Genomic DNA, 26,593 nt, shown 5'->3' with positions numbered 1-26,593 from the left:
GAATCGAGGACCAGAGGACATGGGATTAAGGTGAAGGGGGAAAGATTTAATAGGAATCTGAGGGGTGGGTGTATGGAACGAGCTACCAGAGGAGGTAGTTGAGGCTGGTGAGAAACAGTTTTGTTTTGTTTTTTGGTTTTTTATTATATTTTATTTTATTAGAAGTACAATCATATGGCACCAAAGTGCCTAATATATATTTTCATAATACATTTTATGTACAGCTTCTCATTTTTTTTTTTTGGTTATAATAAGGAAGAATAAGAATAAGAAAAATAAATCAGATAGTAAAGGATAGAAAGACGTGAGATATATAGTGTGTGAAGAAGAAGAAAAATAGAAGAATGAATGAAGAAAGTTGAAGAAAAGAAAATAGGAAAAAGATAATAAGACATAAAGAAAAGAAGTAAGGAGATCATTGTTTATAATCTCGACCATCCCTCGTCCAGTCCTGAAGCAGTAAGCTTCTATAATTGTGTTGCACCATATGGTTCCAAGAGAAACAGTTAGACAGACAATAGACAATAGGTGCAGGAGTAGGCCATTCGGCCCATCGAGCCAGCACCGCCATTCAATGTGAACATGGCTGATCATCCACAATCAGTACCCCGTTCCTGCCTTCTCCCCCTGACTCCACTATCTGTAAGAGCCCTATCTAGCTCTCTCTTGAAAGTATCCAGAGAACCGGCCTCCACCGCCCTCTGAGGCAGAGAATTCCACAGACTCACAACTCTCTGTGAGAAAAAGCGTTTCCTCGTCTCCATTCTAAATGGCTTACCCCTTATTCTTATTGCTTATAACATAGAACTAGTGTGAACAGGTGATCAATGGACAGCGTGGACTTGTTGGGCCGAATGGCCTGTTTCCATGGTGGATTCCTTCGTCCTTCCCCCCCCCCCCCCGACATACACCCCATACACCCCTCCCCCCCCGATGCCCCCCCCTTCCACCCCCCCCCCCCCCCCCCCACAACACTCCCCCTCCCACTACCGGCACTCCAACCTCTCCCCTCCCCTCTCCTCTCTCCCCACCAACTCTCTCCATACCCCCCACACTCTCCTCCCACCCCCTCTCCCTCGACACTACCCTCTCCCCCGACACTCCCCCCTCCCCCCTGACACCACCCCCTGCCCCTACAGGTACATGGAAAGGACAAGGTTGAAGGGATATGGACAAAACGCAGGCAAGTAGAACCAGTATAGATGGGGCATGTATTAATGAACCAGATGAATCATTAATCATTTCACTCTCCTCTTCTAGAAGAACCCAAATCTAGAAGTCATAAAAACACCAGACAAATCCAAAAGATAATTCCAGTGAAGTCTTTACGGGGGGAGAGGGAAGGGGGCGGGAGTGAGAATGTGAAACTCAGGTCCACAGGAAATAGTTAAGACCAATAACTTAAAAAGGGAACTTGTTAAAGAAGGAACTGCAGATGCTGGGAGAATCAAAAGAAGCCAAAAAATGCTGGAGAAACTCAGCGGGTGTGGCAGCATCTATGGAGAGAAGGAATAGGTGACGTTTCCGGTCGAGACCCTTCCGGGTGAGGCAGCATCTATGGAGCAAAGGAATAGGTGACGTTTCAGGTCGAGACCCGAAACATCACCTATTCTTTCACTCCATAGATGCTGCCTCACCCGCTGAGTTTCTCCAGCATTTTTGTCTACCCAGCATTTTATCGGTGTGGGAAGGAACTGCAGATAGAAACATAGAAACATAGAAAATAGGTGCAGGAGTAGAGGCCATTCGGCCCTTCGAGCCTGCACCGCCATTCGATATGATCATGGCTGATCATCCATCCCTGCCTTCTCTCCATACCCCCTGATCCCTTTAGCCACAAGGGCTAAATTAGCCACATCTAATTCCCTCTTAAATATAGCCAATGAACTGGCCTCAACCATCTTCTGTAGCAGAGAATTCCACAGATTCACCACTCTCTGTGTAAAAAATGATTTTCTCATCTCGGTCCTAAAAGACTTCCCCCTTATCCTTAAACTGTGACCCCCTAGTTCTGGAATGCTGGTATTAAACCAAAGATAGACACAAAATGCTGGAGTAACTCAGCGGGACAGGCAGCATCTGTGGAGAGAAGGAATGGGTGATATGTCGGGTCGAGACCCTTCTTCAGACTGATGGGGGGGGGGGGGGGGGGGCAGGTGTGGGGGAAAAAATGGAAGAGGCGGAGACCGTGGGCTTGTGGGGGAGCTGGGAAGGGGAAGAGAAGGAGGGAGAAAGCAAGGACTACCTGAAATTAGAGAAGTCAATGTTCTAAAGGGAACTTGTTGAGTTTATGAGAGAAAAGGGAATACAAGGGGATAAAGCAGGTTGGACAGGAGGTGATTCACTCTTTGGGGAATGGTTGATGGAGTTTAATGCAGAGAAGTGCGAGGTGTTGCATTTACAGTAGTTAGACCAGGCAGAGCCTACACAGTGAATGGTGGGGCTCTGGGTAGTGTTGTGGAACAGAGGGATCTCAGTGCAGGTACATGTTCAAAGCAAGTGGCGTCGCAGGTGTTCAAGAAAGCTGTCGGCACTTTGGCCTTCATCAGTCAGTGTGATGTCACCGGTGTTTCTCTCCAGAGATGCTGCCTGTTCCCGCTGAGTTACTCCAGCTTTATGCGTCTATCTGCGGTTGAAGCCAGCGCCTGTACTTCCTCCCCGCACATGATGTGTATAGAAGTTGGGAAATTATGTAACAGTTGTACGAGATGGTGTTGAGGCCACATTTAGAGGGTTGTGCTCGGTTTTGGTTACCCCGTTACCCACGGCAAAGATGTGGCCAGCCTGTTGGGATCACGGAGACATGGCTCCAGGGTGACCAAGGCTGGGAGATGAACATCCAGGGATATTCAATATTCAGGAGGGATAGAGAGAAGGGAAAAGGAGGTGGGGTAGCGTTGCTGATTAGAGAGGAGATTAACGCAATGGAAAGGAAGGACATTAGTTTGGAGGATGTGGAATCGGTATGGGTAGAGCTGCGAAACACTAAGGGGCAGAAAACGCTGGTGGGTGTTGTGTACAGGCCACCTAACAGTAGTAGTGAAGTTGGAGATGGTATCAAACAGGAAATTAGAAATGCGTGCGACAAAGGCAAAACCGTTATAATGGGTGACTTCAATCTACATATAGATTGGGTGAATCAAATTGGCAGGGGTGCTGAGGAAGAGGATTTCTTGGAATGTATGCGGGATAGTTATCTAAATCAACATGTAGAGGAACCAACGAGAGAGCAGGCTATTTTTGACTGGGTATTGAGTAATGAGGAAGGGTTAGTTAGCAGTCTTGTTGTACGTGCCCCTTGGGCAAGAGTGACCATAATATGGTTGAGTTCTTCATTAGGATGGAGAGTGACATTGTTAATTCAGAAACAATGGTTCTGAACGAAAGGTAACTTTGAGGGTATGAGACGTGAATTGGCCAAGATTGACTGGCAATTAATTCTAAAAGGGTTGACGGTGGATATGCAATGGAAAACATTTAAAGACTGCATGGATGAACTACAAAAATTGTTCATCCCAGTTTGGCAAAAGAATAAATCAGGGAAGGTAGTACATCCGTGGATAACAAGGGAAATCAGGGATAGTATCAAAGCGAAGGATGATGCGTACAAATTAGCCAGAAAAAGCAGCATACCGGAGGACTGGGAGAAATTCAGAGACCAGCAGAGGAGGACAAAGGGCTTAATTAGGAAAGGAAAAATAGATTATGAAAGAAAACTGGCAGGGAACATAAAAACTGACTGCAAAAGTATTTATAGATATGTGAAAAGAAAGAGATTAGTTAAAACAAATGTAGGTCCCTTGCAGTCAGAAACAGGTGAGTTGATCATGGGGAACAAGGATATGGCGGACCAATTGAATAACTACTTTGGTTCCGTCTTCACTAAGGAAGACATAAAGAATCTGCCGGAAATAGCAGGGGACCGCGGGTCAAAGGAGTTGGAGGAATTGAGTGAAATCCAGGTTAGCCGGGAAGTGGTGTTGGGTAAATTGAATGGATTAAAGGCCGATAAATCCCCAGGGCCAGATAGGCTGCATCCCAGAGTACTTAAGGAAGTAGCTCCAGAAATAGTGGATGCATTAGTAATAATCTTTCAAAACTCTTTAGATTCTGGAGTAGTTCCTGAGGATTGGCGGGTAGCAAACGTAACCCCACTTTTTAAGAAGGGAGGGAGAGAGAAAACGGGGAATTACAGACCAGTTAGTCAAACATCGGTAGTGGGGAAACTGCTAGAGTCAGTTATTAAAGATGGGATAGCAGCACATTTGGAAAGTGGTGAAATCATTGGACAAAGTCAGCATGGATTTACAAAAGGTAAATCATGTCTGACGAATCTTATAGAATTTTTCGAGGATGTAACTAGTAGCGTGGATAGGGGAGAACTAGTGGATGTGGTGTATCTGGACTTCCAGAAGGCTTTCGACAAGGTCCCACATAAGAGATTAGTATACAAACTTAAAGCACACGGCATTGGGGGTTCAGTATTGATGTGGATAGAGAACTGGCTGGCAAACAGGAAGCAAAGAGTAGGAGTAAACGGGTCCTTTTCACAATGGCAGGCAGTGACTAGTGGGGTACCGCAAGGCTCAGTGCTGGGACCCCAGCTATTTACAATATATATTAATGATCTGGATGAGGGAATTGAAGGCAATATCTCCAAGTTTGCGGATGACACTAAGCTGGGGGTAGTGTTAGCTGTGAGGAGGATGCTAGGAGACTGCAAGGTGACTTGGATAGGCTGGGTGAGTGGGCAAATGTTTGGCAGATGCAGTATAATGTGGATAAATGTGAGGTTATGCATTTTGGTGGCAAAAACAGGAAAGCAGAATATTATCTAAATGGTGGCCGACTAGGAAAAGGGGAGATGCAGCGAGACCTGGGTGTCATGATACACCAGTCATTGAAAGTAGGCATGCAGGTGCAGCAGGCAGTGAAGAAAGCGAATGGTATGTTAGCTTTCATAGCAAAAGGATTTGAGTATAGGAGCAGGGAGGTTCTACTGCAGTTGTACAGGGTCTTGGTGAGACCACACCTGGAGTATTGCGTACAGTTTTGGTCTCCAAATCTGAGGAAGGACATTATTGCCATAGAGGGAGTGCAGAGAAGGTTCACCAGACTGATTCCTGGGATGTCAGGACTGTCTTATGAAGAAAGACTGGATAGACTTGGTTTATACTCTCTAGAATTTAGGAGATCGAGAGGGGATCTTATAGAAACTTACAAAATTCTTAAGGGGTTGGACAGGCTAGATGCAGGAAGATTGCTCCCGATGTTGGGGAAGTCCAGGACAAGGGGTCACAGCTTAAGGATAAGGGGGAAATCCTTTAAAACCGAGATGAGAAGAACTTTTTTCACACAGAGAGTGGTGAATCTCTGGAACTCCCTGCCACAGAGGGTAGTCGAGGCCAGTTCATTGGCTATATTTAAGAGGGAGTTAGATGTGGCCCTTGTGGCTAAGGGGATCAGGGGGTATGGAGAGAAGGTAGGTACGGGATACTGAGTTGGATGATCAGCCATGATCATATTGAATGGCGGTGCAGGCTCGAAGGGCCGAATGGCCTACTCCTGCACATAATTTCTATGTTTCTATGTTTCTATGTGTCGGAAGGAACTGCAGATGCTGGTTTATACCGAAGGAAGACACAAAAATGCTGGAGTAAATCAGGAACTCAAATTGAGACCCTTCGTCACGACCCGAAACGTCACCTATTCCTTCTCTTCAGAGCTGCTGCCTCACCCGCTGAGTTACTCCAGCATTTTGTGTCTATTGCTGGAGGGAGTAGTTGAGGCAGGTACTATCATATCGTTTCAGAGACATTAGACACGTTAGAGGCAGGAAACATGTTCCCCCTGTTGGGGGAGTCTAGAACCAGGGGCCACAGTTTAAGAATAAGGTGAAGGCCATTTAGAACGGAGAAAAGAAAAAAAAATTCACCCAGAGATTTGTGAGTCTGTGGAATTCTCAGCCTCAGAAGGCAGTGGAGGCCGGTTCTCTGGATGCTTTCAAGAGAGAGTTAGATAGGGCCCTTAAAGATAGCGGAGTCAGGGGATATGGGGAGAAGGCAGGAACTATTGGGGATGATCATCCACGATCACAGTGAATGGTGGTGCTGGCTCGAAGGGCCGAATGGCCTACTCCTGCACCTATTGTCTATTTAGACAGGTACATGGATAGGACAGGTTTAGAGGGAAATGGGCCAAACGCGGGCGGGTGGGACTAGTGTAGGTGGGACATGTTGGTCGGCATGGGCAAGTTGGGGGAGAAGGGCCTGTTTCCACGCAGTACGACTCTCGGACTCTACCACAAGAGTATCAATATTGATAGTTCTGACGGGATGGTTAAAAAAAATGTTTAAGGAGGAACTGCAGATGCTGGAAAATCGAAGGGAGGCAAAAATGCTGGGGAAACTGAGCGGGTGCAGCAGCATCTATGGAGCGAAGGAAATATGCAACGTTTCGGGCCGAAACCCTTCCGGGTTTCGGCCCGAAACGTTGCCTATTTCCTTCTGGGTTTCGGCCCGAAACGTTGCCTATTTCTTTCTGGGTTTCGGCCCGAAACGTTGCCTATTTCCTTCTGGGTTTCGGCCCGAAACGTTGCCTATTTCCTTCTGGGTTTCGGCCCGAAACGTTGCCTATTTCCTTCGCTCCATAGATGCAGCTGCACCCGCTGAGTTTCTCCAGCATTTTTGTCTACCCAAGGTTAAAAAAAAAAACCTCTGCGAGTTGTCGTGAACTGGTTCATGTTGCCGGAGCTGGAAGTGGAAGCGGAATGGAAGAGGAACTTTCACAAGAGAAGTGGAGAAACAGTCGAAAAGGAACGACAGGGGCTGCAGACAAAGGAGGATTAGTAAAGAACTCTCATGAAGGTAGCACTCACTCTGAAGAATGGTTTCGGCCCGAAATGTCGCCTATTTCCTTCGCTCCATAATAATAATAATAATACATTTTATTTATGGGCGCCTTTCAAGAGTCTCAAGGACACCTTACAAAAATTGAGCATGTAGAGGAAAAACATGTAAACAGCTCCATAGATGCTGCCTCACCCGCTGAGTTTCTCCAGCACTTTTGTCTACCTTCGATTTTCCAGCATCTGCAGTTCCTTCTTAAACTCTCTTGAAGAGTCAGGTCAGGTACAACGTTCTCAATGCCCCCCCCCCCCACCCGGTCTCTCAATGACGTGTGAGTATATTTACGTCGAGTGTGTCACAGGGCAAACACACTACACTGTAGCGAGCCACACAGCAACCAGCCAAAACAGTGCGGGCGGGCTCACTCACGTCCCAATAAAGCCAGCACTGTTCCCCCCGGGCTCCTGACAAACAGCACGTCACACAGTCACGCACCACTGTAGGGCAGCAACAGCAACAGTCAATGTCCCCTCTACGTGCTATCATCGCGGATTGTGATAAGCTCGTTCATTCTAGATTAAAGCAACGCATACAATGCCGAGAGGTCAATTAGAAGGCAGCGCTCATTCCCCTTGATAAACGGGGAACGGCTGAGATTCAATCCATGCTGGAATGTCAGGAGAGGGAGATGGCTGGTGACACAGGGCTCGCAGCGTTCGGGGAACGTGGACCCTGTCTGTGGATGAGTTTGGGGGGGGTGGGGGGGGGGGGGGGGGGGGAGAGACCGCGCGGAACATAGGTAGAGACTACCGGGTATTTGGAGTCATTTGGAGTAATTACTCCAGGTTTGTGTGTCTAACTATGGAAAATGTTGGTGTTGTTTTGGGTCGAGACCCTGTCTGAAGAAGGGTCCCGAACCGACCCGACCCGACCCGAAACATCACCTATCCACCTTCTCCAGAGATGCTGCCTGACCTGCTGAGTTACTCCAGCACTTTGTTCATAAGTTATAGGAACAGAATTAGGCCATTCGGCCCATTAAGTCTACTCTGCCATTCAATCATGGCTGATCTATCTCTCCCTCCCAACCCCATTCTCCTGCCTTCTCCCCATAACCCCCGACACCCATACTGATCAACAATCTCTCAATCTCTGCCTTAAAAATATCCACTGACTTGACCTCCACAGCCTTCTGTGGCAATGAATTCCACAGATTCACCGCCCTCTGACTAAATAAATTCCTTCGCTTCTCCTTTATAAAGACTTGGAATATTGTGAGCAGTTGTGTCCCCATATCTGAGGAAGGATGTGCTGGCTCTGGAGAGGGTCCAGAGGAGGTTTACAAGAATGATCCCAGGAATGAGTGGGTTAACCTATGATGAGCGTTTGTCGGCACTGGGCCTGTACTCGCTGGAGTTTAGAAGGATGAGGGGGCGACCTCATTGAAACTTACAGAATAGTGAAAGGCCTGGATAGAGTGGATGTGGGGAGGATGTTTCCACTAGTGGGAGAGTCTAGGACCAGAGGTCACAGCCTCAGAATAAAAGGACATACCTTTAGAAAGGAGATGAGGAGGAATTTCTTTAATCAGAGGGTGATGAATCTGTGGAATTCATTGCCGCAGAAGGCTGTTGAGGCCAAGTCAATGGATATTTTTAAGGCAGAGAGAGAGATAGATTCTTAATTAGTGCGGGTGTCGGGGGTTATGGAGAGAAGGCAGGAGAATGGAGTTGAGAGGGAGAGATAGATCAACGATGATTGAAATGCAGGGTAGACTTGATGGGCCGAATGGCCTAATTCTGCTCCTAGAACTTATGAAACAAGGAACTGCAGATGCTGGTTTATACCAAAAATAGACACAAAGTGCTGGAGTAACTCAGCGGGTCAGGCAGCATCTCTGGAGAAACAGGCTGGGTGACGATTCGGTCTGAAGAAGGATCCTGACCCAAAACGTCATCCATCCTTTTTCTCCAGAGACAGACAGTGCTGGAGTAGATCAACGGGTCAGGCAGCATCTCCGGAGAAAATAAATAGATGATGTTTCGTGTTGGGACCCTGCTTCAAACTGGGATCGAGTTTCTCCAGAGATGTCGAAGATAGACACAAAGTGCTGGAGTAACTCAGCGGGTCAGGCAGCGCCTGCAGTTCCTTGTTTCACATGTTCTAGGCAATTGTAGTGAGCAGCAAGGGTATAAGCAATGGGCCAAATGGCCTGTTTGTGTCCAGAATCGCACGTACCATCATGAAGCAATAAGTCGTGAAGTCGGCTTTCTAATTTAAATTGTGGAGAAATAATCGTGAGCCCAAGGAAAATATTTGTAAAATGGCCACGTGGAAAATTGGTTCCAGACTGTTGGCTTCTGATAACATCCCAACATCTCTGGCAAACAGAGCCAGTTGCCCTGACCCTGGTTGGCCGCTGCACCATTTATCGCTCATTCATCACTGGCTCCAAACAACAACCAACAAAGCAAGTAAACACATCGCAGCAGCAGATCAGGCCGGCACGGTGGTGCAGCGGTAGAGTTGCTGCCTCAAGGGCCTGTTCCACTTGGGCGTTGTTTGCGCGTCACGCAGGTGGCATGCGAAGATTTTGTACATCCCAAAATCCTGGGGAGACGCGGGCGACCGTGCGTCACCACGCACCATGCGCGCGTAATGCACACCGTGCGCCCACGTGGGACAGGCCCTTTACAGCGCCAGAGACCCGGGTTCGATCCCGACTACGGGTGCTGTCTGTACGGAGTTTGTACGTTCTCCCCGTGAGTTTTCTTCAGCTGCTCCGGTTTCCTCCCACATCCCAAACACGTGCAGGTTTGTAGGTTAATTGGGATTTGTAGATTGTCCCTAGTGTGTGTAGGATAGAGCTAGTGTTTAGCTGACAAAGAGCCAATCCAACCAAGACCTCAACGGTGGAACAGGCGGAGGACGATGGCTGACCTTAGTGGAGCTAACGTCACAACGGCTGGGAAGGCGGATGAAGGCTGCGGCGGAAAAGGGTCTCCGGTCGTCTTGGACTCCATGCCACTGGATCCTGACCCAGATCTGTCAAGGACCGTGTGTGGGGTGGCTGTCTGTGCACCAGTCTCCCCACGTTAAACAAAGTCACGCACAGGTGTCCTCCAACCCTGGAGACAGACACCCATGGTCAGGTCAGCCACGACCGAGGGGGGCCTAAGAATGAGTGATAATTAGTCAGCTCGGACTTGATGGGCCGAGTGGACTTGTTTTCCATGCTGTACCTAAAACTGATGATGTAAACTAAACAAAACAGATTCTTCCAGACACAGGTTTAAGACGAGAAGGGAAAGGAATCTGAGGAGCAATGTTTATACACAGTGGGTGTTGGGTGTGTGGAATGAGCTGCCGGAGGAAGTAGTTGAGGCATGCATTATAACGGCATTTGAGTTTTATTTTGGAAGGTACATGGATAGGAAATGTTTGTGGGGATAGGGACCTAATGTGGGCAAGTGGGACTAGTGTAGATGGGACATATTGGTTGGCATGGATAAACTGGGCCAAATGGTTTGTTTCCAGGCACTCTGGCTCTGTGGCTCAAATATTTTACCTCCCGTGCAGATCAGCTACTGTGGTTCAATCCAGATTCAGTGGGAGAGTCTAGGACTAGAGGGCACAGCCTCAGAATTAGAGGACGTTCTTTTAGGAAGGAGATGAGGAGGAATTTCTTTAGTCAGAGGGTAGTGCATCTGAGCAATTATTTGCCACAGACGGCTGTGGAGGCCAAGTCAGTGGAAATATTTAAGGCAGAGATAGATAGATTCTTGATTAGTACAGGTGTCAGAGATTATGGGGAGAAGGCAGGAGAATGGGGTTAGGAGGGAGAGATAGATCAGCCATGAATGAATGGCGGAGTAGACTTGATGGGCCGAATGGCCTAATTCTGCTCCTATTCCTTATGACCCTATGACCCAGGGGGGAACCCAAGGCCTGGTGAGTTTGTACATATTGGCCAGTGGGTGATCGTATATTTAAGGCCCTGTTGGTAATAATCTACAGTGGCATTCAAGTACACCTTCGCTGTGAAGTTCACTTTAGTTTAGTTTGGAGATACAGCGCGGATACAGGCCCTTCAGCCCACCGAGTCCGCACCGACCAGCGATCCCCGCACACTAACACACACTAGGGACAATTTACACCATTTACACCAAGCCAATTAACCTACAAACCTGCACGTCTTTGCAGTGTGGGAGGAAAACAAAGATCTCGGAGAAAACCCACGCAGGTCACGGGGAGAACGTGCAAACTCCGTACAGGCAGCACCCGTAGTCGGGATCGAACCCGGGTCTCTTGCGCTGTGAGGCAGCAACTCTACCGCTGCGCCACCGTGCCACCCAAGTTTCATTACATTAATCCACATTTCCATATGATATAAAATGGGCCTCAATGTGTCTATCTTTGTTCACAGAAAAATCCCATTCCCACACTAATACTCCCTTTATTATATTCCCCCTGCATTCCCATCAATTCCCTACATCCCATCATCCATCTATAGGGAGGTTTCCCGGCAGTCGGGTCACGACCCATGACCCGTACTGTTGCTATGCTACTCCAAGTGGAGTACACGCGATGAACTGCAGGTAGGCACTGACCATTGTTTCCAGCGTAGCGGGCCTGTTAACACCCGCCGAAATTGTCAATTTTTGCGCTGTGAATAATTATGGAAATCGGGATAAGCGTGTGAGACATTTAGCCTACTTCAGAATTCCAAAAGTGAGGAGAAATGACGGTAGATAGAAGTGAGAGCTGAAGGGACAATAGCCAGAGTGCTTGGCGAACATTGGCCGTTTGCTCATTGCATTTCATCAACTAAGGCATTATTTGTGTTTTTTCTTGATTCCTTGGGCATCTAAAAAGTTTCAGAAATGATAAATCTGGCTGTAAAATTTTAAAATCGCCCATGGTTCTCAAGTGGGTTTTTACATACAAAATGAAAACGCATCTGAAGCAAAATTTACAGCCAGATTTATCACTTCTGAGGCTTTTTAGATACCAAAGGAATCAAGAAAAAACACAAATAATGCCTTACTGTTGATGAAATGCAGTGAGCAAACGCGATAATTCCCAATATTTTCAATTCCGATATCTGCACGGCCAATGTTTACCAAGCGCTTTAGCTGCTGTTGTCCCTTCAGCTCTCGCTTCTCTTTACCTTCATTTCGCTTCACTTTTGGAATTCTGAAGTTGGGTACGATGTCTCTCACACTTACCCCGACTTCCCACAAAAAATTTTCAGCACAAAAATTCAACATTTTGGCTGTTTTTAACAGGTAGGAAAGTACGCGTTTCTTGCATTAATAACATATATCGGAAGTTACAGATGTCCTCCAGATGGATTGAGCGGCTCCGTGCGTCAAGCCCTATGACCCAGTGACCTTACGTGCAACCCCCCTATACTTGGGGCAATTGCCAGAGGCCAATAAACCGACTAACCTGCACGTCTTTGATGTGTGGAAGGAAACCGGAGCACCCGGAGAAAACCCACGCAGGTCACGGGGAGAAGGGACAGACTCCGTACAGACAGCACCCGTAGTCAGGATCGAACCCTGGTCTCTGGCGCTGTGAGGCAGCAACTCTACGAGCTTTGCCCCGTTGCTGGATAGCGTTTTACAGGAAAATGACAGGGGATATGATCAATGGTAGATCAGCCACGATGGAATGGTAGAGTAGACTTGATGGGCCGAATGGCCTAATTCTGCACTTATCATTGATGGTATCCCTCTGCGACTCTCTGAGGTAAAGGAGGGGCAAGCCCATGGAGGGGTTTGGAATCCAACCTCGGAGGTCAACACAAGGTCGTGGGTTTATGACACTCTCGTCGACCCCACCACTGAACCGTGGTCCTGTTGTGTAATGGACACAGCATGGAAGTGAACACATGCCAAAGGTTGACACACAATTTGATGCAATCAGCTCAAAATTGTTGAAGAAACCAAACCTACTTCCTCTCTCTGTTTCAAAGATTTATCACAAAAAAAAAATCAAAGTCCTGAATGTTTGCAAATTGGAATCCACCAGAACTCAGCGCTGGACAGGATTCTAAACCCTACGAGCATGAGTTACATACGATACCAGTCGATAGAACTTTATATATCCCAGGAGGGAAATTGATCAGCCAACAGTCATAAAAACACAAGAGACATGAAACGTGAACTTCAAGCGTCGATGCACAGAGATTGGGGAGGGGGGGGAGGGGGGGAGGGGGAGAGGGGGAGGGGAGTCAGTCTCAGTCCACCCCACGACAGAAGGGGGAGGAGTTGTACAGTTTGATAGCCACAGGGAAGAAGGATCTCCTGTGGCGTTCTGTGCTGCACAGATGTTCTCTACATCACAGCTTGCTTCGAGACGATCGTGAAAGTGCACTGGAGCCACCCCACAAACTAGGGAAGGGATAGCACCCCAGGGTGTCACATGAGTGGCGGGGGTGCCTGGTTTACCGAGGATGTTGCCAGGACTAGAGGGTCTGAGCTATCAGGAGAGGTTGAGAAGGCTGGGTCTCTATTCCTTGGAGCGCAGTAGGATGAGGGGTGATCTTATAGAAATAGACAATAGACAATAGATTCAGATTCAATTTTAATTGTCATTGTCAGTGTACAGTACAGAGACAACGAAATGCATTGTAGGCCAATAGGTGCAGGAGGAGGCCATTTGGCCCTTCGAGCCAGCACCGCTATTCAATGTGGTCATGGCTGATCATCCCCAATCAGTGCCCCGTTCCTGCCTTCTCCCCATATACCCTGACTGCGCTATTGATAGACAATAAAGGCATATCTATCTATCTATCTATTTTTAAGATGTACAAAATCATGAGAGGAATAGATCTGGTAGGTGCACAGAGTCTCTTGCCCAGAGTAGGGGAATCGAGACCAGAGGACATAGGTTCAAGGTGAAGGGGAGAAAGATTTAATAGAAATCTGAGGGGTAACTTTTTTTTAAGACAAAGGGTGCTGGGTGTATGGAACAAGCTGCCAGAGGAGGTAGTTGAAGACTATCGCAACATTTAAGAAACAGTCAGACAGGTGCATGGATAGGACAGGTTTGGAGGGATATGGACCAAACGCAGGCAGCTGGGACTTGTGTAAGATGGGACATGTTGGCCAGTGTGGGCAAGTTGGGCTGAAGGGCCTGTTTCCACACTGTATCACTCTATGACTATATGAGGATATGTTCTGGGTAGAGTGGATGTGGAGAGGATGTTTCCACTAGTGGGAGAGTCTAGGACCAGAGGGCACAGCCTCAGAATAAAAGGACATACCTTTAGAAAGGAGATGAGGAGGAATTTCTTTAATCACAGTTGGTGAATCTGTGGATTTCATTGCCACAGACGGCTGTGGAGGCCGTCAATTGATATTTTTAAGGCAGAGATTGACAGATTCTTCATTAGTACAGGAGTCAGGAGTTATGGGGAGAAGGCAGGAGAATGGAGTTGAGAGTATAGTTTACTTCAGTTTAGAGATACAGCGCGGTAACAGGCCCTTCAGCCCACCGAGTCGGTGCCAGCCAGCGATCCCCGCACACTAACACTATCCTGCACAGATTAGGTTCAATTTACCAAAGCCAATTAACCTACAAACCTGCACGTCTTTGGAGTGTGTAGGAGGAAACCGAAGATCCCGGATTAAAAACCCACGCAGGTCACGGGGAGAACGTAAAACTCCGTACAGACAGTACCCGTAGTCGGGATCGAACCTGGGTCCCTGGCGCTGTGAGCGCTGTAAGGCAGCGACTCTACCTCTGCGCCACCGTGCCGCAAAACGAACGATAGCTAGATCAGCCATGATTAAATGGCGGAGTAGACTCGAGGGGCCGAATTCTGCTCCTATAACTGATTAATTTACGAACTCATAAACACTAACGAATGTAAGTAGAGCCTCGGAGAATGTCGGAAGAACTTTTGCAGAATAGAATAGAATGCCTTTTATTGTCATTCAAACACAGTCCATGTTTGGCGCTGTGTATATATATTTTTTAAATTCTGAATAAAGTTTATTTTGATTTAAACAAATAAGATATTCCCCCTGGATTGGGCAGGGATGGCAACTCCATGAAAACACTTCCTTAGCAAGACAGGCCTATGATGCTTGTTTACGGCTTGGTCGCCGTGCTCAGTGACTGCCAACATTTATCCGCCTGGAACGTTTTTTGTATCCGGATGTTTTTAACACAAAGCTGAATCCATGTGCCTGTCTAAAAGTCTCTTTAGGGTCAGTATCGTGTCTGTCTCTGCCACCATCACCCCTGGCAGCACCTTCAATGCACCCACCACCCCTCTCTGTGTGAAATAAAAATACAACTTGCTTCCGACATCTAATTTAAACGTTGCCCCTTTCATCTTAAAGCTAAGACAGATGGCACAATAGGCTAAGTGTTCGGCTGGCAACCGGAAGGTAGCTGGTTCGAATCCCGCTTGGAGTGCATACTGTCGTTGTGTCCTTGGGCAAGATACTTCGCCCACCTTTGCCTGTGTGTGTCCTTGGGCAAGACACTTCACCCACCTTTGCCTGTGTGTGTGGATGTAATTATGTGAAGCACTTTGGGGTCAATGCAAGTTGACTAAAAATGTGCTATATAAATAAAGAAATTTAATTTTTTTAAATTTAAGTTAAGTCTGTACTTTGGAGATTCAGTGGGGGAAACAGGCCCTTCAGCCCATCCTTGATAGGAGGGCTACAAGCTTTGCTGCTTTTCAAAGTGACACAATCTTCAGTTGATGTTTAAGAAGGAACTGCAGATGCTGGAAAATCGACGGTAGACAAAAATGCTGGAGGAACTCAGCGGGTGCAGCAGCATCTATGGAGCGAAGGAAATAGGCAACGTTTCGGGCCGAAACCCTTCCGGGTTTCGGCCCGAAACGTTGCCTATTTCCTTCAGGGCTTCGGCACGAAACGTTTCCCATTTCCTTCGCTCCATAGATACTGCTGCACCCGCTGAGTTTCTCCAGCACTTTTGTCAATCTTCAGTTCAGTCCAGTTTAGTTTATTGTCACGTGTACCGAGGTACGGTGAAAAGCTTTTGTTGCACGCTATCCAGTCAGCGGAAAGACAATACGTGATTACAATCGAGCCGTCCACAGTGTACAGACACAGGACAAAGGGAGTAACGTTTAGTGGAAGATAAAGTCCAGTAAAGTCTGATCAAAGATAGACCGTTGGTCTCCAGTGCTGGAGAAACTCAGCGGGTGAGGCAGCATCTATGGAGCGAAGGAATAGGTGACGTTTCAGGTCGAGACCCGAAACATCACCTATTCTTTCATAGAAACATAGAAACATAGGAAATAGGTGCAGGAGTAGGCCATTCGGCCCTTCGAGTCTGCACCGCCATTCGATATGATCATGGCTGATCCCTTCGCTCCATAGATGCTGCCTCACCCGCTGAGTTTCTCCAATATTTTGTATACCTTAAAGCAATGAGCTGTTGAGCAGTTTACCGAAGACTTAACTCCAGCGCCTCTGAAGAAAAAGACTTGCTTTCTCCCGTTCCCCTTCCCAGCTCTCCCACAAGCCTACTGTCTCCGCCTCTTCCTTTCTTTTTCCTGCCTCCCCCCCCCCCCCCCACCCCCCCACCGACATCAGTCTGAAGAAGGGTCTCGACGCAAAACGTCACCTATTCCTTCTCTCCATAGATGCTGCCTCACCTGCTGAGTTTCTCCAGCATTTTTGTCTACCTTAACTTCAAATGTCACCCATCCTTTGTCTCCGGAGACGTTGCCTGACCCGCCGAGTTAGTTCAGTTTATTGTCACATGTACCGAGGTACAGTGAAAAGCTTTTGTTGCATGCTAACCAGTCAGCGGAAAGACAGTACATGATTACAATCGAGCCATTTACAGCATGTAGATAGACAATAGGCAATAGGTGCAGGAGTAGAGGCCATTCGGCCCTTCGAGCCAGCACCGCCATTCAATGTGATCATGGCTGATCATCCCCAATCAGTACCCCGTTCCTGCCTTCTCCCCATATCCCCTGACTTTGCTATCTTTAAGAGCCCTATCTAGCTCTCTCTTGAAAGCATTCAGAGAACCGGCCTCCACCGCCCTCTGAGCCAGAGAATTCCTAGGCAGAGAATAGATCATAGTTGAAGTAATAAATGTTGCTGCAGGAAGAGTGTGGAGAGATTGTGATAGGAGTTTGTAGATGTGTTTCTGTGGCGAGCATGTGAATAGTCGCTTGTGTTGGCGGCAGCTTCACTGCCTGGAGCAGTACATTAACCTCAGTAACAGTGTTGGTCATATCTCCCTCCACATCTCCCATTCCCATATCCGCAGTTATCCATAAGCCCCAGTCGTGTTTATCGTTTTTGCAATTCTCCATATCCTGTTATTACAGCTGTGGTTCACCAATCCTTATGTAGGAACTACTACTGTGTTTATTTTCCATAATTGTTCCGGTTTCCTGGTTGGCCTTTCAGCCCAGAATTCACAACGTGCCCTGGAGCCAAGTTCATAAGTTCATAAATCACCGGGGCAGAATTAGGCCGTTCGGCCCATCCAATCATGGCTGATCTATCTCTCTCTCCTCACCCCATTCTCCTGCCTTCTCCCCATAATCTGTGACACCCGTACTAATCAAGAATCTGTCAATCTCCGCTTAAAAAATGCCCAAGGGCTTGGCTTCCACCGCCGTCTGTGGCAATGAATTCCACAGATTCACCACCCTCTGGCTAAAGAAATTCCTCCTCGTCTCCTTTCTAAAAGTGCGTCCTTATATTCTGAGGCTGTGCCCTCTGGTCCTAGACTCTCCTGCTAGTGGAAACATCCTCTCCACATCCACTCTATCCAGGGCCTTTCACTGATCCACCCATCTGATCTGCCCACATCATATGAGCGCCTTTCTCTCCCTCGACCAACAGAAGGAGTTGAATAAAATGGATCACAAACAGTCATCATTCTTGCCCGGCTGGTAGACACCAAACTGCTGGAGTATCTCAGCGGGGCAGGCAGCATCTCTGGAGAAAAGGTATAGGTGACATTTCAGGTCAAGACCCTTCATTAGACAGGGCCAGTCTGAAGGAGGGTCTCGACCCAAAACGTCACCTATTCCTTTTCTCCTGTGAGATGCTGCCTGACCCGCTGAGTTACTCCAGCACTTTGTGTCTATCTTTGGTGCAAATCAGCATCTGCAGTTCTTTCTTACACACAGAGTTATGCAAGGTTGATCTTCCATGCTGAGATCATGTCCGGCAACCTTGCTCCTCACTGTCTATTCTAGAGTCAAGAATGTTTAATTGCCATATGTCCCAGATAGAACAATGGAATTCTTACTTGCTGTTAGAAACATCAGTGCGACCTCCAGCGCCTTCAGTTCTGCATTAGACGCATTTAAGGTGTAGAATTTACCGGAAATGATTCCAATGATGAGGAAGTATAATTATGTAAAGAGACTGAAAACAAAACAAACCCTGTTTTATCTGGAAAACAGGAAGTGATGAGAAGACTCGACTGATGAATTGAAATTAAGAATAAGAGGAAAGCCATTTAAAACTGAGATGAGGAAACACTTTTTCACACAGAGAGTTGTGAGTCTGTGGAGGTTGATTGGCCTCGGTAAAAAAATGTAAAATAGTCCCTAGTATGTGCATGATCAAGTTAATGTGCGGGGTGGTCGCGGGTCGGAGCGGGCTCGATGGGCCGAAGGGCCTGTTTCCGCAATGTATCTCTAAAGCCTAGGGGATCTTATTGAAACATATAGGATTATTAAAGGTTTGGACACGCTAGAGGCAGGACACATGTTCCCGATGTTGGGGGAGTCCAGAACCAGGGGCCACAGTTTAAGAATAAGGGGTAAGCCATTTAGAACGGAGACAAGGAAACACTTTTTCTCACAGCGAGTGGTGAGTCTGTGGAATTTCCTGCCACAGAGGGCGGTGGAGGCCGGTTCTCTGGATGCTTTGAAGAGAGAGCTGGATAGGGCTCTTAAAGATAGCGGAGTCAGGGGATATGGGGAGAAGACAGGACGGGATACTGATTGTGGATGATCACATTGAATGGCGGTGTTGGCTCGAAGGGCCAAATGGCCTACTCCATTTCCACTTGTGGAAAAAGAAAAGGAAAGGCAGCAGGAAAGAGAAACAAAGTGGAAACAGGGGAACTATGAGTGTGTGAACTATCCATGTTGTGTTTGAGCTGGAGAACCACAAACAGCTGCTCAGATTTCAGATCTTGTTGCGTTGGGTTTAACAGAAAGGCAGAAGCTCCCCTGAGAAATATGTGACGATCTGTAAATGGGGAAAGTAGCTGCAGGTCGGTGGGAGGTTTAGGAATGAAATGAATGTGAGCCAATAGACAATAGGTGCAGGAGTAGGCCCAGCACCGCCATTCAATGTGATCATGGCTGATCATCCCCAATCAGTACCCCGTTCCTGCCTTCTCCCCATATCCCCTGACTCCGCTATCTTTAAGAGCCCTATCTAGCTCTATCTTGAAAGTATCCAGAGAACCCGCCTCCACCACCCTCTGAGGCAGAGAATTCCACAGACTCACAACTATCCGTGAGAAAAGGTGTTTCCTCATCTCCGTTCTAAATGGCTTACCCCTAATTCTTAAACTGTGGCCCCTGGTTCTGGACTCCCCCAACATCGGGAACATGTTTCCTGCCTCAAGCGTGTCCAAACCCTTTCTCTCAGCATATGACAGTCCCGCCATCCTGGGGATTAACCTTGTAAACCTACGCTGTACTCCCTCGATAGCAAGAATGTCCTTCCTCAAAATTGGAGACTAAAACTGCACAAAATACTCCAGGTGTGGTATCACTAGGGCCCTGTACAACTGCAGAAGGACATCTTTGCTTCTATTCTCAACAGATGGCACAATGGGCTAAGTGTTCGGCTGGCCACCGGAAGGTAGCCGGTTCGAATCCCGCTTGGAGTGCATACTGTCGTTGTGTCCTTGGGCAAGACACTTCACCCACCTTTGCCTGTGTGTGAATGTGTGTGAGTGATTGGTGGTGGTCGGAGGGGCCGTAGGCGCAGATTGGCAGCCACGCTTCCGTCAGTCTGCCCCAGGGCAGCTGTGGCTACAGAAGTAGCTCATCACCACCGAGTGTGACTGAGGAATGTATGAATAATGCGATGTAAAGCGCCTTGAGTATTAGAAAGGCGCTATATAAATCCCATCCATTATTATTATTATTACTCCTGCACCTATTGTCTATTGTCTAAAATTATGAGACACTTTTACAAGGTAGATGAAGACTAACTTTAGTTAGATCGGAGCCAACCATCGATCAGCTGTTCATTGGTTCAATACACGAGGGAGGATTTCAACCAGGTCACCTCATATTCCCAGCACTTCCCCTTCCATTGCTCCACAAGTCATCCTATTAAACTTCCACCTGCCAGGCTTCTGCAGCTGTCCTGGTTCAGGGATTTGGAAAGGGGAAGATGTTTACAATGACACACGGTACAAGCTATCAATCTTTTCCATCGAGTCCTGCACCCCCTCTCCAAAGACGTTATTGCCTCTAGCTCTAATGTCCTTTCACCCGCACCAACGCTCCCAGCAAGGAGCTTCATCAGCCTGAAGAAGGGTTTCAATGCTAAAGGAGTGAACAAAATAGGCAACGTTTTGGGCCGAAACCCTTGAAGGAAATAGGCAACGTTTCGGGCCGAAACCCAGAAGGGTTTCGGCCCGAAACGTTGCCTATTTCCTTCGCTCTTTAGATGCTGCTGCACCCGCTGAGTTTCTCCAGCACTTTTATCTAGTGTGGTAGAGTTGCTGCCTTAAGGGCCTGTCCCACTTGGCCGTCGTTTGCGCGCCAATTACGCGAACTCGTCGTCGCGTTGAGACACACGGGTAGCGTGTGGGCCGTGCGGGACGGTCGCATGGAGAAGCGCGGAGGGGTATGGTTTCCCGCGGCGCTCCAGGATTTTGTAATGCACAAAATCTTCGCGCGCCTCCGGAATCACGTATCCCGTACGCACGCTGACGTCCTGACCTCGTACGTGCAGTAGTGTTGTATACGAATCAACCATCGCGAATATCTTTTTTTCTTTTTTTTTTTACACAGAGAGTGGTGAATCTGTGGAATTCTCTGCCACAGAAGGTAGTTGAGGCCAGTTCATTGGCTATATTTAAGAGGGAGTTAGATGTGGCCCTTGTGGCTAAAGGGATCAGGGGGTATGGAGAGAAGGCAGGTACAGGATACTGAGTTGGATGATCAGCCATGATCATATTGAATGGCGGTGCAGGCTCGAAGGGCTGAATGGCCTACTCCTGCAACTATTTTCTATGTTTCTATCTTGATTGTAAATGCTTCTGATAGTGGGATGTAGGTGCAGTTTGCCATGGAGTTTGAAATCAGAAAGTCCCCAGAGAATAAGTCATCTCTATTGAGTCATTTGTACCTGTGTACATGTAGGTGACATATTGTGGTCCGCACATCTGCCACGTTTGATGCTAATGATGATTCATAAAAAATTGCGAATATTCAGACACTTGACACTTTTTATAGTTTTAAACATTTTGTTCAACGGGCAGCCACACCGATAATTGAGTTTGCGGAACAAGGTTCAATGTTAATGCAAGGTCAGGGAGTGAAGGAACAATATTCGGTATTTGGCTTCTACGCCGAGTCGGTTCTGATTTTACCTGTTTATTTATTTTTTCTTCACTCACAACGTGTCAAGTTCTCCTCATTTCGAACCCCCATTTCGAACTCCCCCCCCCCCCCCTCCAGGGAACCCACAAAAGTTACTTCATTTCCAGGTGTTTCACCATTTCCCTCAGTGCAGGGAACCATCCACCCACAATACAGAACCCACAGCGACCAATTTTCTGAATTACACCATAATTCGAAAGAAAATATGCACTAAACAACTTTCCACTGGGAATTCAAATGTCATCACGCGCTCCAGATGGCTGTGGTGATGCATGATGACGAGCGCGACAGTTAAGGGCTTGTCCCACTTGCGTGTCCTTGGCACGCAACTTACGCCACCTCGTGGTCGCGTTGAGGCGCACGGGCATCGTGTGGCCACGAGGGGGCGGTCCCACTGAGGAGCGAGGAGGGGTATGTAGTTGTGCACGACATCGCGCGGCTCTCCAAAATCTTCACGCACCAACGGTCTGTCGCGTAACTGCCGGCCAAAGTGGGACAGGCCCAAGACCCTGGCGCGACGCAACGTCTCACCTCCAACAGCAGCAGAAGCCGGTAAACCATCGCTGAGCACGGCCTGGGGCTCATGGCCGTTGCGGTCCGGATCCGCCCCCACTTCTACTCCCAGAGCGGGGCCAAGAAAATTGAAGATAGACACAAAACGTTTTGGGTCAAGACCCTTCTTTCAGACTGAAGCAGAGTCTCGACACGAAACATCATTCGTTGCTTCTCTCCAGCATTTTGTGTCCATCTTCAAATAACGTCACGCGCTCCAAACTGCTGTGCGGACGCATGAAGTCACGCGCGACCTTCACGGGACCGTCGCGCCTCAACGCGACCACGAGGTCGCGTAATTAGCGTGCCAAGGACACGTATGTGGGACAGGGGCTTCACTACCGGCCTGTCACGTTAATGACGGCCAAGTGGGACAGGCCCTTTACAGCGCCAGAGACCTGGAATCCGCTCCTGACCATGGGTGCTGTCTGTGCGGAGTTTGCACGTTCTCCCCGTGACCTGCGTGGGTTTTCCCTCAGGGCGCTCCGGTTTCCTCCCACAATCCAAAGACGTGCAGCTTTGTCGGTTCATTATAATCTGTAAAATGTCCCGAGTGCGTTGGACAGAACTAGTGTAGGCATGGACTCGGTAGGCCGAAGGGCCTGTCTCCACGCTGTGTCTCTAAACCACACTAAAGTTTCACAGTGTTGGCTATCCCAAGGACAGCTGAATTGAGGCTTTTTGTTAACTGAACTGCGATTTCTGATGAATTATACATAATCTGAATGCATGTATCAAAAGTTATACATTATTACTGCTAGAAGTTCCAGAGGCCGCTGCAGAAAACTATGCCAAACTCAACAGTAAAGAAACTAATTCTAATTTCGCAATGCAAACTATTTGTACTGGATGCTTGCCTCATAAAGTGACATGGGTTGAAGTTATTAATAACTTTTTAAGATGGACTATTAACGCACCCCAGCATACTGCAATGGGGTCCTAACCTCCTCTTAGCAATCACCACCACTAGCAGCCAACGCAACACAAACACTGCTCTTAGCATCCTGTCCTGTGGCTATCCATCAACTTAGTCTCAAAGCCGAGAGGAGCTTATCCCATCAAAACAAGAACGATCCCAGGAATGAGTGGGTGAACATATGATGAGCGTTTGTCGGCACTGGGCCAGTACTCGCTGGAGTTTAGAAGAATGAGGGGGGGGATCTCATTGGAACTTATTGAAAGGCCTGGAAAGGGTGGCTGTGTAGAGGATGTTTCCACTAGTTGGAGAGTCTAGGACTAGAGGGCACAGCCTCAGAATTAAAGGACTTTCCTTTAGGAAGGAGATGAGGAGGAATTTCTTTAGCCAGAGGGTGGTGAATCTGTGGAATTCATTGCCACTGAAGGCTGTGGAGGCCACAGATCAGTGGATATTTTTAAGGCAGATATAGATAAATTCTTGATCAGTACGGGTGTCAGGTGTTACGGGGAGAAGGCAGGAGAATGGGGTTAGAAGGGAGAGACAGATCAACCACGATTGAATGGCGGAGTAGACCCGATGGGTCGAATGGCCTAATTCTGCTCCTATCACTTATGACATCGCTGCTCGTCCAAGCTATTCTTCGCAGATATTCTTTGTGCGATTCCTGATGGGAGAAACATTCTGGAAAACTGCTGATGAGATGTGTCGGGGGAAACGGCCAGAGGAGCAGAGGACCACTCACACTGCACTGCAGCTCGTTGACACATTCAACATCTTAGTTGAAAAGATTTTAACGCAAAAAAAACCCCACAAAGTGCGGGAGGTAATTGAGGCGGGGACTATCACCATGATGAAGAAACAGTTGGACTGGTGCAGGGATAGGACAGGTTTGGAGGGATAAGGGCCGGTGGGACTAGTGCAGGTGGGACTAGTGTAGCTGGGGCATGTTGGTCGGCGTGGGCAAGTTGGGCCGAAGGGCCTGTTTCCCTGCTGTGTGACTCTATGACTCCAATTATCTTTGCAGAGTGGTGAGAGCGTGCAGCACGCTGCCCGGGGTGGTGATGGAGGGAGATACAATCATGGTGTCCGAAACTTTCGGTGGGGATGGAGGGATATGTATCATGTTCCGGCAGCGGAGACGAGTTTATTTTGGCATCGTGTTCGACACAGATGTACGGGCCAAAGTGCCTGTTCCTGTGCTGTTCTGTGGCACATTCTGTGAGCAGAAACATTCCCTCCACTCACCCCAGAACTCAGGCTCAACATTATAGCTTTATAAGTTGTTCAGGTCATGGGAGCAGAATTAGGCCATTCGGCCCATCGAGTCTACTCTGCCATTGAATCATGGCTGACATCTTTCCTTCTCAACCCCATTCTCCTGCCTTCGCCCCATAACCCCTGACATGAGGTCAACCTACAACATGGAAAGGTGAGGTTTTGGGCCGGGACCCTAACTTAGATTGAAGAATCTCCAGAGATGTTGCCCGACCCAATGAGTTACTCCAGCATTTTGTGTCTACCTTTGGTGTAAACCAGCATCTGCAGTTCCTTGTTTCGTAAGTTCATAGCTTTATAGGAGTAGAATTAGGCCATTTGGCCCATCGAGTCTACTCCACCATTGAATCGTGGCTAATCTATCTTTCCTTCTCATCCCCATTCTCCTGCCTTCTCCCCACAACCCCACACACCCGTACCAATCCACAATCTATCTATCTCTGCTTTACCAATTCCCATCGATGGCCTCCACTGTCATCTGCAGCAATTTGCTTAACATTGTACCTTGTGCAGGCCATTGGGCCCCTCTGTACTAGTCTCCTCTTGCGCCTCTCCATCCTCCTATCACAACCCGTTGCCTCCCGAGTTTATCCGTCTTTCCCTTAAACCCTTTCCCGAGGGCATTAATTCCACAGAGCCCACTCTCTGGGAAAAAGTGTTCTCTCCAGAATTCCTGACAGGATTTGTGAGTCATTTTACAACTCCGAGTTTTGCCATCTTCCACAAGTGGAAAGATATCTTCAGTCACATGGCCGTGCAAAAAGAGGCCCTTCGGCCCAACTCCTCCATTCCCACCAAATTGCCGCATTCAGGGTAGTCCCATTTGGCCCAGTTTCCTTTATACGTTGAGGTTTTGGACTTTAGAGATACAGCACGGAAACAGGCCATTCGGCCCACCGAGTCCACACCGACCAGCCATCCTCGTACACCAGCAGTATCATACACTCTAGGGACAAATCTACAACTTTACTGAAGCCAATTAACCTACAAACCTTTCCTATCCACGTACCTGCCCATTCCACACACACTGGGGGCGATTTACAGAGGGCCAATTAATACCACAAACCCACACGTCTTTGGGATGTGGGAGGAAACCGGAGCGCCCGGAGGAAACCCACGAGGTCACAGGATAACGTGCAGCCTCCACACACGCAGCACCCGAGGTCAGAATCGAACCCGGGTCTCTGGCGCCGTAAGGCAGCAACTCTACCAACTGAGCTGCTGCACCTGTCTAAATGTTGCTATTGACCCAGCCTCCTGTGGCAGCTCGTTCCATACACCCACCCACCCACCAACCCTCTGTGTGAGAAAGTCATCCCTCAGATTCACACTGAATCTTGGCCCACTCACTTTAAACTAGAGAACACAAGCTTAAGGTGAGAAGGGCAAGATTTAATAGGAACCTGAGGGGCAACTTTTGTTTTAACTCAGAGGGTGGTGGGTGGATGGAACGAGCTGCCAGAGGAGGTAGTTGAGGCGGGGACGGTAACAACATCCAGACTGGGGCAGTGGTTGAGCTGAACTTTGAAACTTTTTTTTGCAGCCCCTCTCTCCCTCCCCCCCCCCCCCCCCCCCCCCCCCCCCCCCCCCCCCCCCCCCCCCCCCCCGAGCACTACAACCCCAGGTAGCCCCTACCCCTTTACCGTGTTACGGGTGGGGGGCAGAACTGCACTTCGTGCTCCAGCCCAAAGCCTAATCAATGGACGAAGTCGTACCCGAAGGTAGACACAAAATGCTGGAGTAACTCAGCGGGACAGGCAGCATCTCTGGAGAGAAGGAATGGGTGATGTTTTGGGTCGAGACCCTTCTTCAGACGGAGAGTCAGGGGAGGGGAGGGGGGAGCGGAGATATGGAAGGGCAAGGCGTGAAAACGAGAGATCGAAGGAGACGAAGGGTGAAGGAGGGAAATGTGGAAGCTGTAGGCAGTGGACACATGAAGAACTAAAGTAGCTTAAAGAAAAACTTCCCCACAACTTACCCGGGTGACGGCGACCCAGCTCGGCTGCTTCAAGGCATCACTTGTCTTCAGTGAGTTTAGGAGACTTCTTTCGCTCTCCTGGGCTCCGGGACTCGAACTCTCTGCAGTGAGTGAGCGAGTATCTTCCTGCCAGCGCCCAGCGCCTGAGCTCAGTACAGGCAGCCTCTCTGCTAGGTATTTGTGTGCGTGTGTGTATGTATGTGTGTGTGCACAGCAGAGCCAGTCCTGCAAATACTCCTTAAACCCCGACGCTTATCTGCGAATGAAACTCGCAGGGCAGCCAGCCCCCAGTTTAACCCTCTCGGCGCTCAATCGGCCGCGGGGGGGGGGGGGGGGGATGGTTCAGGCCGGTCGCTGCCCCCTGTAACGGGGCAAGGCTGCGTCTTCCACCCACAAAGTTGCCCCCAGAG

General features: G+C 48.4%; 1 long non-coding RNA gene across 1 annotated transcript in view; it reads right to left on the bottom strand.

The window, feature by feature from the left end:
• LOC116989702 overlaps positions 1-26,351 on the bottom strand; it is a 39,113-nt gene extending 12,762 nt beyond the window's left edge. The window contains exon 1 of the long non-coding RNA XR_004416301.1: positions 26,184-26,351. This is a non-coding gene — a long non-coding RNA (uncharacterized LOC116989702). The remainder of the gene's footprint in view (positions 1-26,183) is intronic.
• Positions 26,352-26,593: the final 242 nt, after the last annotated feature.

This window comes from Amblyraja radiata, chromosome 29, assembly GCF_010909765.2.
Source record: "Amblyraja radiata isolate CabotCenter1 chromosome 29, sAmbRad1.1.pri, whole genome shotgun sequence".
Taxonomy (NCBI): domain Eukaryota; kingdom Metazoa; phylum Chordata; class Chondrichthyes; order Rajiformes; family Rajidae; genus Amblyraja; species Amblyraja radiata.
This window is presented reverse-complemented; position numbering and strand designations above follow the sequence as displayed.